Source organism: Tympanuchus pallidicinctus, unplaced genomic scaffold, assembly GCF_026119805.1.
Source record: "Tympanuchus pallidicinctus isolate F22 unplaced genomic scaffold, pur_lepc_1.0 scaffold22, whole genome shotgun sequence".
Lineage (NCBI taxonomy): Eukaryota > Metazoa > Chordata > Aves > Galliformes > Phasianidae > Tympanuchus > Tympanuchus pallidicinctus.
Window position 1 is genome coordinate 37,806,152 of NW_026294739.1, and position 14,071 is coordinate 37,820,222.

Here is a 14,071-nt window from a genome sequence, read left to right on the forward strand (position 1 = left end):
TTGAATATGTGTCTTAAATAACCTGCTGGTGATCCTAGTTAACTATACCAGTTCATGGACCTGCTGGGACTCCATATTTTTTTTTTAACTCATATACTCCTTTATCTTCATGGTGTTTACAGAGAAGACTGTCAAAACCCAACATCAGTGAATGATAGAATTGATAAATAATGCAAGAATAAAAAAAAAAAAGCAGGAACAGATGCATGTTCACAGACTGGCATGTCATGGCTGATATTAACACTGCAAGTCAGCTCTTCATTCTAATTATATAAAACAGAGGGATTTCTGGACAACTGGACAAAGTTAATGTGCTTGACTTAAGTTCTGTCAATTAAAGCACCATTTAATTAACATACACATTGTAATATTTGGACAAAATTGGTAACTCAGGTTCTCAAAGAATGTGGCTTTTGAACGTGACACAGCCAGCCTGAGAAATGCTCAGAGAATTAAGCCTTGACAATGGAAAGCAGTGGGGTGGAGAAATATAGTGTCTTATAACAAACATTTGGCATTTAGAGCAAAGCATGTTTTGTGAAGGTTTTCACCAATAAATTTCTTTCTATTTGATTTCTCAAAAATTGTATCAAAAGTTGGTTATTAACTATCTACTAAAGAGAAGTTAACATACAATAATTCTGGAGTCATGAATGCTCACACCATGTTGGATATCTATTGACCTAAGACCTGCTAACAAAAATACTCTTAAAATAAAGTGACATTTTTTCCCTCCAAGTATACTTGAGAAAATTGTGTGGTGCATGGAGGAGATTTGTACGCAACAGCAGAAACAACCTGAGCGCCCGCATGACATTGCGTATATACCAGATGACATTTTCTTAAGGAATACAAAAACAACTCATAATTCAAATGGTACAACACACAAACATCAGTTATTAAATTATATCTTCCTGGAGAATCAATACATGATATCATTTTCAAATAATAACAGTGCTATTTCAAAGTTTCAGATTTCTAATCAGAAGGAACCATTATGCAAAAATTCTTTTTACAAAATGAACATCAGTTTTAGTCACTTTTAGTAGAAGAAAAAGTAGACAAGGGAGCTTGCAACTTTTTGGTCTCTATATTATTTTTCTGCTTTTAGAAATACTGTTATAATCCTGTAAAACAGTAGATTTTGTTGGGTAGAGCTGACAAAATGCATCCTGAAGGAACTGCTTTAGTCAAGGCTGATGCTTTTCCTCAAAAAAACAAATGGGAAATCAGCACTGAGAGCTTTTGTTTCTAATCAAAATTCAAACTATTTAACAAGAAGTATTTTCAATACAATGACTTATGTATACACAGTTATTCAAATCAAAAGACATGAGCTTTTCTACCAAAAAAAAAATCACCTTTTCAAATATTGTGTGAGAAAAATCTTACAAGAGGGATTTTTCTCTTTAAATTTAATTCTGGCCTTGAAAAAAAAAAAAAAAAAAAAAAAAAAAAAAAAAACTGAATAAACTCTAAGTGGATCAAATAGTTTCTAAAATAACCCATTTATAAAGAGGATTCTACATAGCCATAGAAATGTTTATAAATAGATGGTGCATACAGAAATACAAAAACTGATTTTGCAGAAAAAGCATGATTTTAAGAGATCTGCAGCTGTTCTCAACCTTGAGCACTGTCTATATGAGCCAAGAGGTTTTTGTCTAGTTCTGAAGCTAAATTAACTTCATGGCTTGTTTTCTATCCCCTGGGGTAAGCCCCTGACGTATACCATACTAGGCAAAAAGCTTACCCTCAATTTCATTTTCCACAAATTGAAATGCTTTAAAAAATAAGCATAAATGTATTTCAAAATGCAATTGCTTTGGCCCTAAATCTAGCTTTTCTTGGCAGAGTGCATTTGTTTTTAATCTGAATGCTAATACTTTGCAATGTGGCATCATATATAAAACTGTAATTTACGTTGTGCCAGAGATCTATAGTATTGCAGTACTAGTCAATCAATAGCTGATTGGAGTAGTGTTTTTTATTTCAAGTGAATATTAAACTGTAACATAATGCTGCAAATTATGCTATAGATGATATGTACGAAAATAGAGCTGAACAACTCAATTCATTTCAACCGTCTCAAAGACAAGGAGAGCAGGTTAGGAGAAAGAGATCTGTGATTTTGTATCAGGTTAAGTAAGTGTATGATACATATCTGCAAAGGCTATACTGTTGAAAGACAGATCTCATGGAATTCTGAAATAAGATTAAGATTTTCATCATGACTTCAATGGGAATTAACTTCAAAAATTCAAAGTATTTGCACATTTCCAGATTCCTCTCCAACTTTTACTCCTGACAGCAGACCTTGCTATGAGTAGGGAAACAATTTAATTTGTTTCACAATTATATGAAATATATTATTTCAAAATGTAGTCCATTTTGCTACTTTTTTGTATGACATAGGCAGAATTCCTGCCTGGACTTCCTTGTGTAGGAGTGCAAAGCAAGCTGTAGAACTAATTCTTGAATTTTTCCTGATTTTCTTACCATATTATTTTGCATTTGTTTCATCATTAGTAAGTAACCTAATACAGATCAGGCTAATAACGCCTTACACAATCAAACATCATGCTTCAAGCTGTAAAAACTAGAACATTTAGCCCCACATTTATCAAGGAAATGGATAGCATCTACCCAGGTGTTTAGCTTCCATACCAGCTGAGAAAATTTAATGAGCATTTCTCCTATAAGAGCAAAACTTTTTTCCACACACTGACAAAATATTTGCATGTGTTTGAATATCCAGAGATTATGTTGAAAATCACTTTTAGGATCACGTTATAGAAGGAAATCCTTTTCAGTACTTTTACTGCAAATTTTTAAGGAGATGGAAATTTCAGCAGAGAAAATTATATATATATATTTCTGTTTAAGTTTTTCAGCCAATACAGGTTCCTTAAGTCCTTTAGGTTTTGAATCTGGTACAAAAACTTGCTTCTTCATAACGACCTAGATGCATTTTTGCATGTCTGAACTGATACTTAGTACTTGGAGTAAGCTTTTTCTAGAAACATTATACAGTTTTCCTTCTTTTGTCAGTGTAAGGGTGATATCTCCAGCTACTTTAATGGAACAATCAGTTGGGTTATTCCTCCCTTACTGGTGTCCTAGAATGGTTTACACCAGCACACAGTCTGAGTTGGTTTGGAGACTCCACGAGATGCTCCATGGATCTGCCACACGGCCCATGAAGCTGCACCACGTTTTGGGTTAAGTAAGGACACTCCTTTCTGCTGTTCCAGCCCCTCCCTCAACCCCCTTCTGCACAGACGTGAGGCTCCACTCACCAATCCAAGGGAGGATGTCTGAGAGAAGGCTGAAGGTAATACTCCATGACTCTTCTGTGTCCACCCACACAGTGAAGTCAAGGTGTCGGCTCAAGTCTGTAACAGGGAAAACACACAAATGTAGTTACTGCACAGCAGCATATCTTCTCCCTTTTCAAATACTTTTCAAATGCAGCAAAAGAGCTGACTCATGACTGGTCAAGAGAAAAGGGCCAAAGGACTGGGTTGGATAGCAGTGTTACAGCATGGGAATATGAGATTAGCATGATCTGCATCTTTCCTTGACAACTTGCAACTACAATTATTTGGCAAATCTATTGAAGGGAATACAAAAAATGGCCACAGTGGCTACAAATCATTTAAACATTTGGTGGCTGATACTGGAGCTAAAGAGCAAATTCCTCCAGAACTGAGGACTGGCTTCCTACAAGTGCCATGGAGAGCAGTTGTGCTGTCTTGAGGAATGGCGATTACGTGCAGTTTAGATTCTAGTCCTAATTCCAGAATGTACATATTTTCCTATTTCAAGTGTTATGCTTTGCATTTTTCCATTTCTGCAGCCTTTTCATTTTGCTGCATAGTGACTGATTTACTGTTACTATTATGTGCTCTACCTTACTGTGTGTGTTTTATATGAGGTTCCACAGAGAAGAAGCTTGTTTATTTCATGTCCTTTTATTGGGCATTTTTATTCTAATACTGAAATTTGCTTGTTTGTTTGTTTGTTTTTACAAAGGCCTAGTAAGTCCATGTAGCTGACCAAGGCTTACTGAGCACAGAGAAGAATATTGTAAGATCAGTGCAGAATCAAAATTGAACAGGAAAAATCTCTGGAAGTTTTAAAGGCTGTCATACACTGTAGCCATGAATCTACAAGCAAATTCATCTTGCTGCACTTCAATCTGCAGAGCATGTACAGGGAAAATGTTCTTTCAGCAGCTTTTTCATACAAAAAGCCCTGACAGTTTCAGTGGTGTGAGGAGTTAGCTCAACTTCCTTTTGATTCTGATTTCTGATTGTCATGTATACACATACACAGCAAGGTGTTTTAGTTTTAATTCAGTTTTTAAGAAAACATCAGTGATATCTGAAGCTAGATTTGATTCAGTTCCCTGTTTGCTATACAAATAAGTACATATTGAGTAAAATGATTGCTTTGTTTCATCTTTAATTCTTTTTTTTTTTTTAGGATATTAATTGTATAAAATACGACATTGTTCATTCCCACTTAAAATTACATGCATTATATGATAGCATATGCTTAATTTTCTTGGCTAACAAACTCTAAATCACTGTGTATATGGGCAATCAAGGATATCAAACAAAATCATAACCAAAATAAATCATATGAGACAGATAAAGCACCAACACTACAAAATAGGGCGTAGTACAAAAGCAATCACGCAAATAAAGATGGAAAATAAAAGGAATGTTGTAACAATAGTTGAGATAAATTATGACATCTTTAAGTGCACAAGAAACAAGAGGTTATTACAGGAAGCAGCATTACTTCTAATGGCATGGGTATTCTGATGACAAAAGAAGTAAATGTACTGTAGACTCTGCTTCTAGAAAACAACATGAATCATTCTGGGAAGAAAGAATAAAATCTGCAGGAAATCAGGAGTCCAGCAAGAATTGAACAGCTGAAGACTGACAAAAATGACAACATCAGAAGGCATCTAAAGAAAAATACTCACAATCTTTGGATGATTTAAGTGGGAAAACACAGAAGAAATATTAGCAAGATCTTTGAGAGAAGGAAGACAGGTGACAATTTCTGGCTGAAAATATCATCTATTGCCATAGGCTGCCATAAATTACTTCCATTTCCTAATAAAGGGTTTTTAAATATAAATAATAGAAAAAAATCCATTTAATAATAGTTGATATATTCAAAACACAATTCAATCTACAAATAAGATAAACAAGTATTAGAATAACAAGATGACATGGGAGGGTTACCCATCATTGAGTCTGTAACAGAAGCTAAAAGTTCAAGAAATGATAGCCTATTTCTTCCAGTTGATGAGTTTTAGCTTTCTCCAAAGGGTAACATCACAGAATGGTTTGGGTTGTCTTGCAGATGGATAACAATCACAGATGCCTCAAACTGAATGCTGAAAGAACTAACACTAACTACCAGACACCTGGTACAAAAACTGAGGGGCAATTGAGCATCAAAAAAAAAAAAAAAACAAACCAGAAAACTCTCTCTTATCTTACAAATAGTGAACAGCCCAAGAGCCCCTTCAAGGCAGTGTGCTGACAACATCTCCCCTGGAGCAGGGACAGCTCTCAAGGTCACCTCTATGCAGAAGTCCCTCACACCTTGATATCAAGATGCCTTACTGATATTCTTGGTGACTAACAGTATCTTTAAGCTTTGTTAGCTTTTATTTTTCATATACAATCACTTAGACATAAACTGTTGACCAAGCCTGGGACTAGGAGTGGATTCAGCTGCACCTGGGCTCCCTCCTTCTGTGGTTCAAGGAGCTCAGAAAGCAAAGGTGTCCATTCTGCACCTCAGGACTCAATGGGAGGGTCTCCTGGACACATGTATTTAAACCTATCTACTATGCAGTCAATAATCAAAAGTATCCAGCCATCTGAAACGATTTGTTAAATGACTATTTTATATCAATAAATATAATGCTACTTCTCTCTTATGATTACAGAGTAGTTTCAACCCATGGCATATAGTTCCAATCCACTAGACCACATTTTCCAAAGCCCATCCAGCCTGGTCCTGAGCACTTCCAGGGATGGGGCATTCACAGCCTCTCTAGGCAACATGCTCCATTGCCTCACCACACTCATATCATCTTAAAATAACAGCAAGGTAATATCTTCTTTTAACCTAATCATCAACCACAGTTGCAATCTCTTGGTTGAGATCCTATTCCAAAAACTCACAAGCATTTTGGACTACTATCCATAATGATATAATTTAAGCAAGCAGGAGATCTGGGCAGGTTTGAATGCATATCCCAAAGGCTGGAGGTAGGCCTTAACTTACCTGTGCTGAGATCCTCTTATAAACCATGCTGCTGGAACAAAAGGAAAGTTGAACTGAAAATTAAGTGCATTTTTATATACTTTTCACTTGTGTGCTGCATTCCTATGCTCCATCTGGTTTCTCTTACAACCTACATCCCTAATGACAATTGACAGTTCAGGAATTTTATGATCTTGATTCTCATTTTTGTAATGGACTTCTTGAGAAAATAAGCTGTTTTGGGACACTCTGACTTGCCAAAATATGCCAGACCCAATATCTGAATCAAGCATTCCAACATGTGATTCATGCAATGAATCGTGAATATTCTTTCTATTTTCAGGCAAGAAAGCAATTAAAGACTGCCTTCTGTGTTTAGAAACTGTAAAATACCTCTTTTGTGACAATCACCATTTCTGTTGCTTTAGCAGCCTAACTCACTAACCATCTAACAGTTTGAATGCAGTGATTATGAATCCCCTACCAAGAATCACCCTTGCTACTTTGTTATGACATACGTTACAAGAAAAAAAAATATTTTCTCATGGCTGTCTTGCTTGGGATTTAGACAATAAGTATTCACACATATTAGAACTGCATATTTCCTGAATCAGCTTTCATCCTGTCTCTAGTTATGGCTTCACTCGGATCCAGAAACCATTTTGTTATGGAAAACATTTAGCTCTTTGCAAATCCAGTGCTAAGAACAAGGTGAAAATGTGTCCCTTTCACTGCTTCAATTTTTCCTGTGATTCTTCATTGAGACACCTAGACTCTTAGCAATTTTACCCTCTCCATATTAGGCTCTTGGCTTTAAAAGGTCATGATTGGCTCTTGCCACTAATTGCACATGCCCATTATTAAAACTGATACATTTTGAGGTGCCTCAACATTTACAAAGCTCTAGAGCACAAGGTACACACGGCTTCTGTCTTATGCACAGGCAACGGAAACAAGCAGAGAACAGCCTGAGCTCACTTGTCTACTGAAGGGTAATATGTTGTGTTTGTTTGCATTTTATAAAAACAAACAAAACAAAACCCTATTGCATTATGTTAAATAACATGAAGGTTTAGCATAAAATGTGACTAGAATGAATATAAAGAAAAAGCTTTCTGTCTCATTAGATGGTGTGAGTTTCAAAATCTGTTCTAGAAGTATTGTAAAGTGCATAGTGTTGTAGATTAATGCACTGAATACATTTCCACAGTGCTTGATGTGTTTCATAAAAGGTCCATTTCAGAAGTGTGCTGTATTATAGGTGAACAGTCGCAGTAAATAATCTTGTTACAGAAACCTAAGCAATTTTTACAAGGCGTATTTCTGGCTGACTGAACAATTTATTCTCCAGATGTCACATTGTATTTTTCCAATATAAAATGAAACAGCTTTTTTTTTTTTTTTGCTTTTTTTTTTTTTTCTTTTAAGGCAGACTCTCTTGTTTGATGAGACTGCATCAAAGGTACTTCCTTAAAAAGAAAAATCTATTATTAAAACTTGTCATGGTATAAAATGTACACTATGTGATTACAATATGTAATTTAACATTTAATTTGATTGAGAGTTACAAAAAAAAAAACTGCACCAAAGTGTGAACACTGCTGAGGACATCTGTGTGCATTTGAAAACAAAAGGGAGAGGAACATCAGCTCTCAAATCAATCATCTATGCGGATCCTAAAGGTAGCTGACTAACTCCGTGTATAGTTAAAACTGCCACATCAGATATCATTGGCTAATAAACACATATGTTGTGTTATAGACCCTGGAGATTACATGATAATTTGATATGATAAGAACTGCATATCCAGAAGGCAAATGCAATTAAAAATATTTTAGCTAAGCAAAATATCAATGGAGATAAACTTTAAATTGCAGACTCATTTTCCAGCATGCATTTTCTTAGCTTCCGAAAAGAAATATTTGCAAATGGATATTTCACCCAGTAAAATTCAGTGAAGATTAGCAATCTACCTTATTGATGAAATACTGAAAAAATAGTCCTATACGCCAGCAATTATCACACATTTGCATTTTGTTGTGCAGTGTTCATTATACAGATAGAATATCGATACCAAATGATACAGATTTTTTAAAATATTCCCCATTTTGCTCTTCACTGTCTTTTACTCATGTTTCGGTTACTCTTGCCTTCCACAAACTGTGCATTTATATAAACCCATATAAAAGTGACAGAAATTGAATCCTGGAATGTCTGCTTTAGAAAAAGTGTGTCAGATCCACAGAAAGTGGATTTAAAGTGTGATGGAGTCCTGAAAGTTTCTTCCTTAAGTGAACATGAATTTTACAGAAGTCAGACTAACACTGAAAAGACTTACCTTGATTCAGTTCTCTCTTGGATTTCATATGTCAGCACCCTTTGTGAACTCTACAGACATATTTGGCTTGTACAACATCCAAATCACTCTAGAAAATACAGCCTGGCCCATAACAAATGTTTTTCTGCCCTCTCCCCCCTACCCAAGTCTTGCTGAACAAATCCTAATTCAAAGCCTCTCCGTAGGCAACAACTTCCATAAACAAACAAGTATCCACATGTATGTGCAGATTCAGTATTTAGTTATTGCTTGCAGCATGACTTCAAGCCCAACCAATATCAGAGCTGATCTCTCTGCATAAAATGTTTTGCAGTGGTACAACATCCTTCAGCCCACACGTATTTGAGTGAGTCAACTGATCATCACGAAGAGGCAGACTATAACAAAAGCACAGCGTGGAATGAATGAATTGTGGATACAACAGAACTCTCAAACCCTTCTTTCACTGTGACATAAATTTGTTGCTAGCTTCTCCATTAATTCAGTCCATTTATGTCGGAAAAAGCAATGCTTGTGCTTGCATGCTAACAAACTGGAACACTTCATACAAACATGAGGAAAAACTTCTTTTCTGTGAGGGTGACAGGGCACTGGAACAGACTGCTGAGAGAAATTTGGGAATCTCCATCTCTGGGGATATCCAAAACCTGCCTGGATGCTTTCCTGTGTAACCTGCTGCAGGGTCTCCAGAGGTCCCTTCCAGCCACCACAATTCTGTCACTCTGTGACTTGCAAATGGTGCCAAGAAAGCAAATATCTCACTTTCATAGGCAACTCTTCATGCGGTAATAGTAGAAATTATCAGCTGCAGCCGTGAACAGATTTACCTTTTGACAAAAAAATAAATTCCTGACTGAAACTGCATGGATATATCTGACCTGCAAAAACTTCTGAGTTTTTATTAACCGTCACCTTGACTTGCAACCAAACCCAAAATGATTTACAGGGGAGAATAACAAAGTTGCATCAAAATGGACAAATACTAAAATCTGTCAATGAAGATAATCAACGTATGTCTGTAGATTTCTTTGCTATAGTAGCAGAGATATATTCCAGTGATATATTGAAGCATAACTAAACATATTTTGGAAAATAAATTTCATGTAGAATTTCTTTTTGTGCTTTAAGTCACTTAATGAAGTTAAGGTTGAAAAAATAAATAAAAATACCTTGCAGTCTATGTTGTTGTCTGGAGCCAGTCTGGACTGTTTTTTTGTAGATGGTTCACTGCATAATCTGGACAACTATTGAGAAAATGCTCTTTTCCAACTGTGTTCTTTAATCTGGATTGTGTTAAAGTTCAACTGTTAAAGAAATCTAGCACTGCAGATTTCACCCAAATGATATTTCTGCAATGCAGCTGAAAGGTGACAAAAATGTTAACAGCCAAAGCAATATATTTACACTGCAGGATAGACTGGAATACAGCTGGAATTTCAGCAACAACAGAAAATGTTTCATGAGATGCCATTTGAGGAAGCTTACTGTCAAGACTAAACTATAGGTTGAGCTTGTTTGCTATCATGAACAACTGTGGACTATCTCAGCAGTTCTTTCTGGCTAAAGACCACTGCCTCTATTGTACTCAACTTCAGATTCAGACAATTACATTTACACATGATCTGATCCCTTTGAAACACTGGATTGTCTGGATTGCACAGATGTAAACAGAAAAAAAGTTGACAGTTGCATGTCAGTTTGACTGCTTTGTTGATGGACTGTTTAAGGCAGTGCAGACACAACATTTGGTTTCAAATAGGTGCTGAAAAGGACCAAATAAAGGAATTCTTGAGGACTCCAGAGGTAAGAAGCATAAGGTAAGTTGTGACCAGATATTTTAAAGTTCAAAAGAAAAGTATGCCTCACACAGTGCAGAGCCTTATGTCCTACTTGACAGCATCCTCCATGGTTGGCTTCAGTTCTACAATCCAGTCTAAAATTGCATCACGGCAGGCTTGGGTACTTGCTTCAGTTACATCAGATTAACTAGCTTCTCTCTAGGTTGATTTGAAACAACATTCAAAACTGGATGACAGTAAATGAGCAATGGAACTTCAGTATAGCCTCTGGAGGAAGAAATCTTTTTTTGAAACAAACAAACATGTGAGTGTGAGATTATCACTGTCATTTGAATTCCTACTCTGCTTTTCATCAGGCAACAGCAGTCAGAAAATTGAGAGTAGCTGTGTGATAAGGCGAGGATATTCATTTCAGAACCAGAGTGTTGATCATATTACTCACTGCTGGCTAGCATATACAAAAGCCAACATATCATGATGACGGTTCACTGTCTTCAGCTTCTCACTCACTTCCAATGTCCTCCAGGAGACTCTGAGATTCTGTTCAAGTCCGTTATGTTTTTGAGGCTGAATCAGGATAATTGGTCTGTCTGTCTTCTTGCCTGAGAACTACAAGATCTCTGATCATCAGCTTATTAAGGTGATCACCTGTCAACCACATGAATGTGTTGAAATATTCTCTGTTTTGACAGACAGTCCCCTTTGGCCTACAATGGGAGATAGTTTCAGAGCTACTCCTTTAAAGTGCAAGGAAATGAGTTTGGTGCTTTTTTATACATGACCCATTATTCATATACAGATACTGGTGAGAACCATTAAAATACTTTAATGGTACTTTAATACCACAGAAGGCTTTTGTTTTTCATGTTAGGGCAAACAGATTTGTGTAAGTTTTTCTCACTTAAGACAGATTGGGTTAATCAGATGAAAATAAAGTAGTACCTCCAGGATCTGTCCTGGTTAGATCTTCAATATGTTGAACATCAGTACCAGTGTGTTGCCTTATTTTCCCTGCTGTGGTTCATCCCATAGCTAGTTGCTATCTCAGATAATGTGTCTACTTAGGACAAAATCTTTCCTTTCCAAGGATGGTCCCTCTGCACTAAGCACAGCTAAGACAGGTAGATCTGTCATGCCATATCAATGGAAGACCTGGGTCCTGTATGTCCTGAAACAAGACAGAGCTTTGGGAGTCATTACAAGTGCCAGAAGCATGAAACTTATACAGAAATGCACCAAACACTGTAACAACACTCCACAAGCATAAGCCAATGATATTACATATTTTTATCCTGAAAGTAAGCCCTATGCATCTACCTTTCCTTCTTGCTTGCTTTGGAAAAGGTGTGGAAAGTAGGCAGAAAGTCACAGTTATGGATGTAAAGCACACTGCCCACTAGCAGGTAGCAAGGCCCAAACAACCAGCATTAATCAACTAATGGGTTCAGACACAAGCATGGTAGTCTCATTTAGAAATGCTTTTCTCTTTGCTTCCAAGTTTTCAAGCATAAAGATCAACCCGAAGTCCCTTCAATGCTGTTTAAGTCTTAGAAAATGCCTGAATCACAAGGAACCAGTTCCACCACCACCACATTCCACCAGGGAGACACATGCACCAATGTGACAGAGAATATCAGTAGGAGATTGGAAGCACAAGGATCACAAACATAGGTTTTGGAGATTTTTAAAGTCTCCTCTTGTCTTAAAAGCTGGCAATTAGTAGTTACCACAGCAAGAATCAAGAGAGCATATGTAATATATAATGAGCCAGACACTGAAACATTCACCAATAATTAGTATTTCTAAGAGTATTACTTAAAGTACCAATGAGCTTATAAAATAATTGCAAACTTTGCACTGAGGCAAATTGGAATGGAACCCTTACGCAAAACACTTTTAATTGCCCATCATTTCCTATGCTGCCATTTTCTCCAACTAGAGATAGTTGCGTCCCTGTTAATTACACCTCCCACAGTCCAGTCTTTCTTATCTCTGATCCTACAAAGAAGTAATAACACTGCTCATCAACTATCCTATTACCATAGAAATGACGGCAACGTCATAAATTCTGCCGCCTGATTTCTCGACAGGGTTGATTAGGAACAGATGATGAGCTGTAGAAAAGCTGAACCCTTGATTAAGCACAAATAGCTCTTATGATGAACAAATATGGGAAGAAAATATATTCAAAATCATGTCAAGAATGAGCATGTTCTTACTGTAGATATTTTTTGCATTATAGAATTGAGTTTGTTTTCAAGGCTCCCTAATTTATTTTTTAAATGCCACAAACATATATAATTGGTGCTCCAGAGCACCAGAATCACTGGAAAAAAAAAATTGGTATTGTAAAATACTACATAGAATCTTCCGTTTCTCTCACAATATACTTAGCATTAAAAATTCACTATGGCTATCTCAGTTCATTCACTGATGGTATACACATCTGCATTATGTGTACACAAATACAGATAAATCATAAGCTTTTAATATTTTCAACTAGATCAACTTGAATTCAAAGGACACCTCATTTAGAGTCATTTCTGGTAAGTTCTGACCAACCTCTTCATGAAGCCATTCCCAGTGAGCTTCATGAGAAGGTTACTGACATGTACTTCTTCCACTTTTGCAGGAACTTAATGAATGAATCAGTGTTAGATGCTTACTCGTCTTCTGAATCAAGACATTTATTGAGTCTATAGCAACTAATAAAGGAAAACTCCTACTTGTATCATTCAAACAATTCACCCAAATGTAGAAATATAATCTGTGAAAATATAAAAAAGTGTTTTCCAATACAGTTCTAGAGACTGTCGTTTCATTTTAAATTTTAAGCGCTAAATCCACCATTGGTTCTTTACTGAATACTTAACTCCAATTTCAACCACAGTTCTATTTTACCAGTAAAAGTGTGCAGAAGGGTGTGCAGACCCATTCCAGGCCATTTCTGTTCTCAGGCCTGATGCAGTGTTTCTTCTATTTCAGACTATTTAGTCAATGCCATTAATCAAAATCCTATAGCAGAAAATGCATGCATAAGTCCTACACATTTATTGCCATGGCAACAATTCAGGCTCTTGTTCATATGTCAAGCTACATCAGTGGAGATAAATTCTATTGTTTTCACACTGACAGTTCTCTCTGTGTTGGACTTAATCCATGGAAAAATATAGCTTTGCTTCTTATTAAAATAAAACACAGACCACCCAACTCTCCAAATCCTCATTCTTCACAAAGTATCAACTGAACAATCTGAATAGTTACACAACTATAGTTTGATATTTAGGTTTATGATAGTAATGAATGTGTAAGAAATGGCTCAGTCCTACGATATTGTTTTAATCTCTGGGATTGGTTAGGAATTTAATTCTTCCTGAAAAGATGAGCTCATTGCTGTGAAACTAAATAGTTACGACACCAGAGCGTAGTGTTCTTGAATTAGATTGCAGTATTTTTTAAAAAATGTCTGTAAGCTGAGTGAAGTTGAAGTAATTCTATTTCCAACTTAGCTTAGATACTGTATTTTTCGTAACATAAATATTAATGATTTTTGTGTAATCTTGTCCAGAGAGAGATTTTTTATTTCACTGATCTCATAACAAAACACACTCTCATGAGGGTGATTCACAAGTGT

At 36.2% G+C, this 14,071-nt stretch overlaps 1 protein-coding gene across 6 annotated transcripts in view; it reads right to left on the reverse strand.

Moving 5' to 3' along the window:
• TOX3 (TOX high mobility group box family member 3) overlaps positions 1-14,071 on the reverse strand; it is a 241,351-nt gene that overhangs the window by 113,660 nt on the left and 113,620 nt on the right. For all 6 annotated transcript variants that reach the window (XM_052685225.1, XM_052685228.1, XM_052685226.1 and 3 more), the window contains one exon: positions 3,300-3,395. The gene's annotated coding sequence lies outside the window, so the exon portion shown is untranslated. The remainder of the gene's footprint in view (positions 1-3,299; positions 3,396-14,071) is intronic.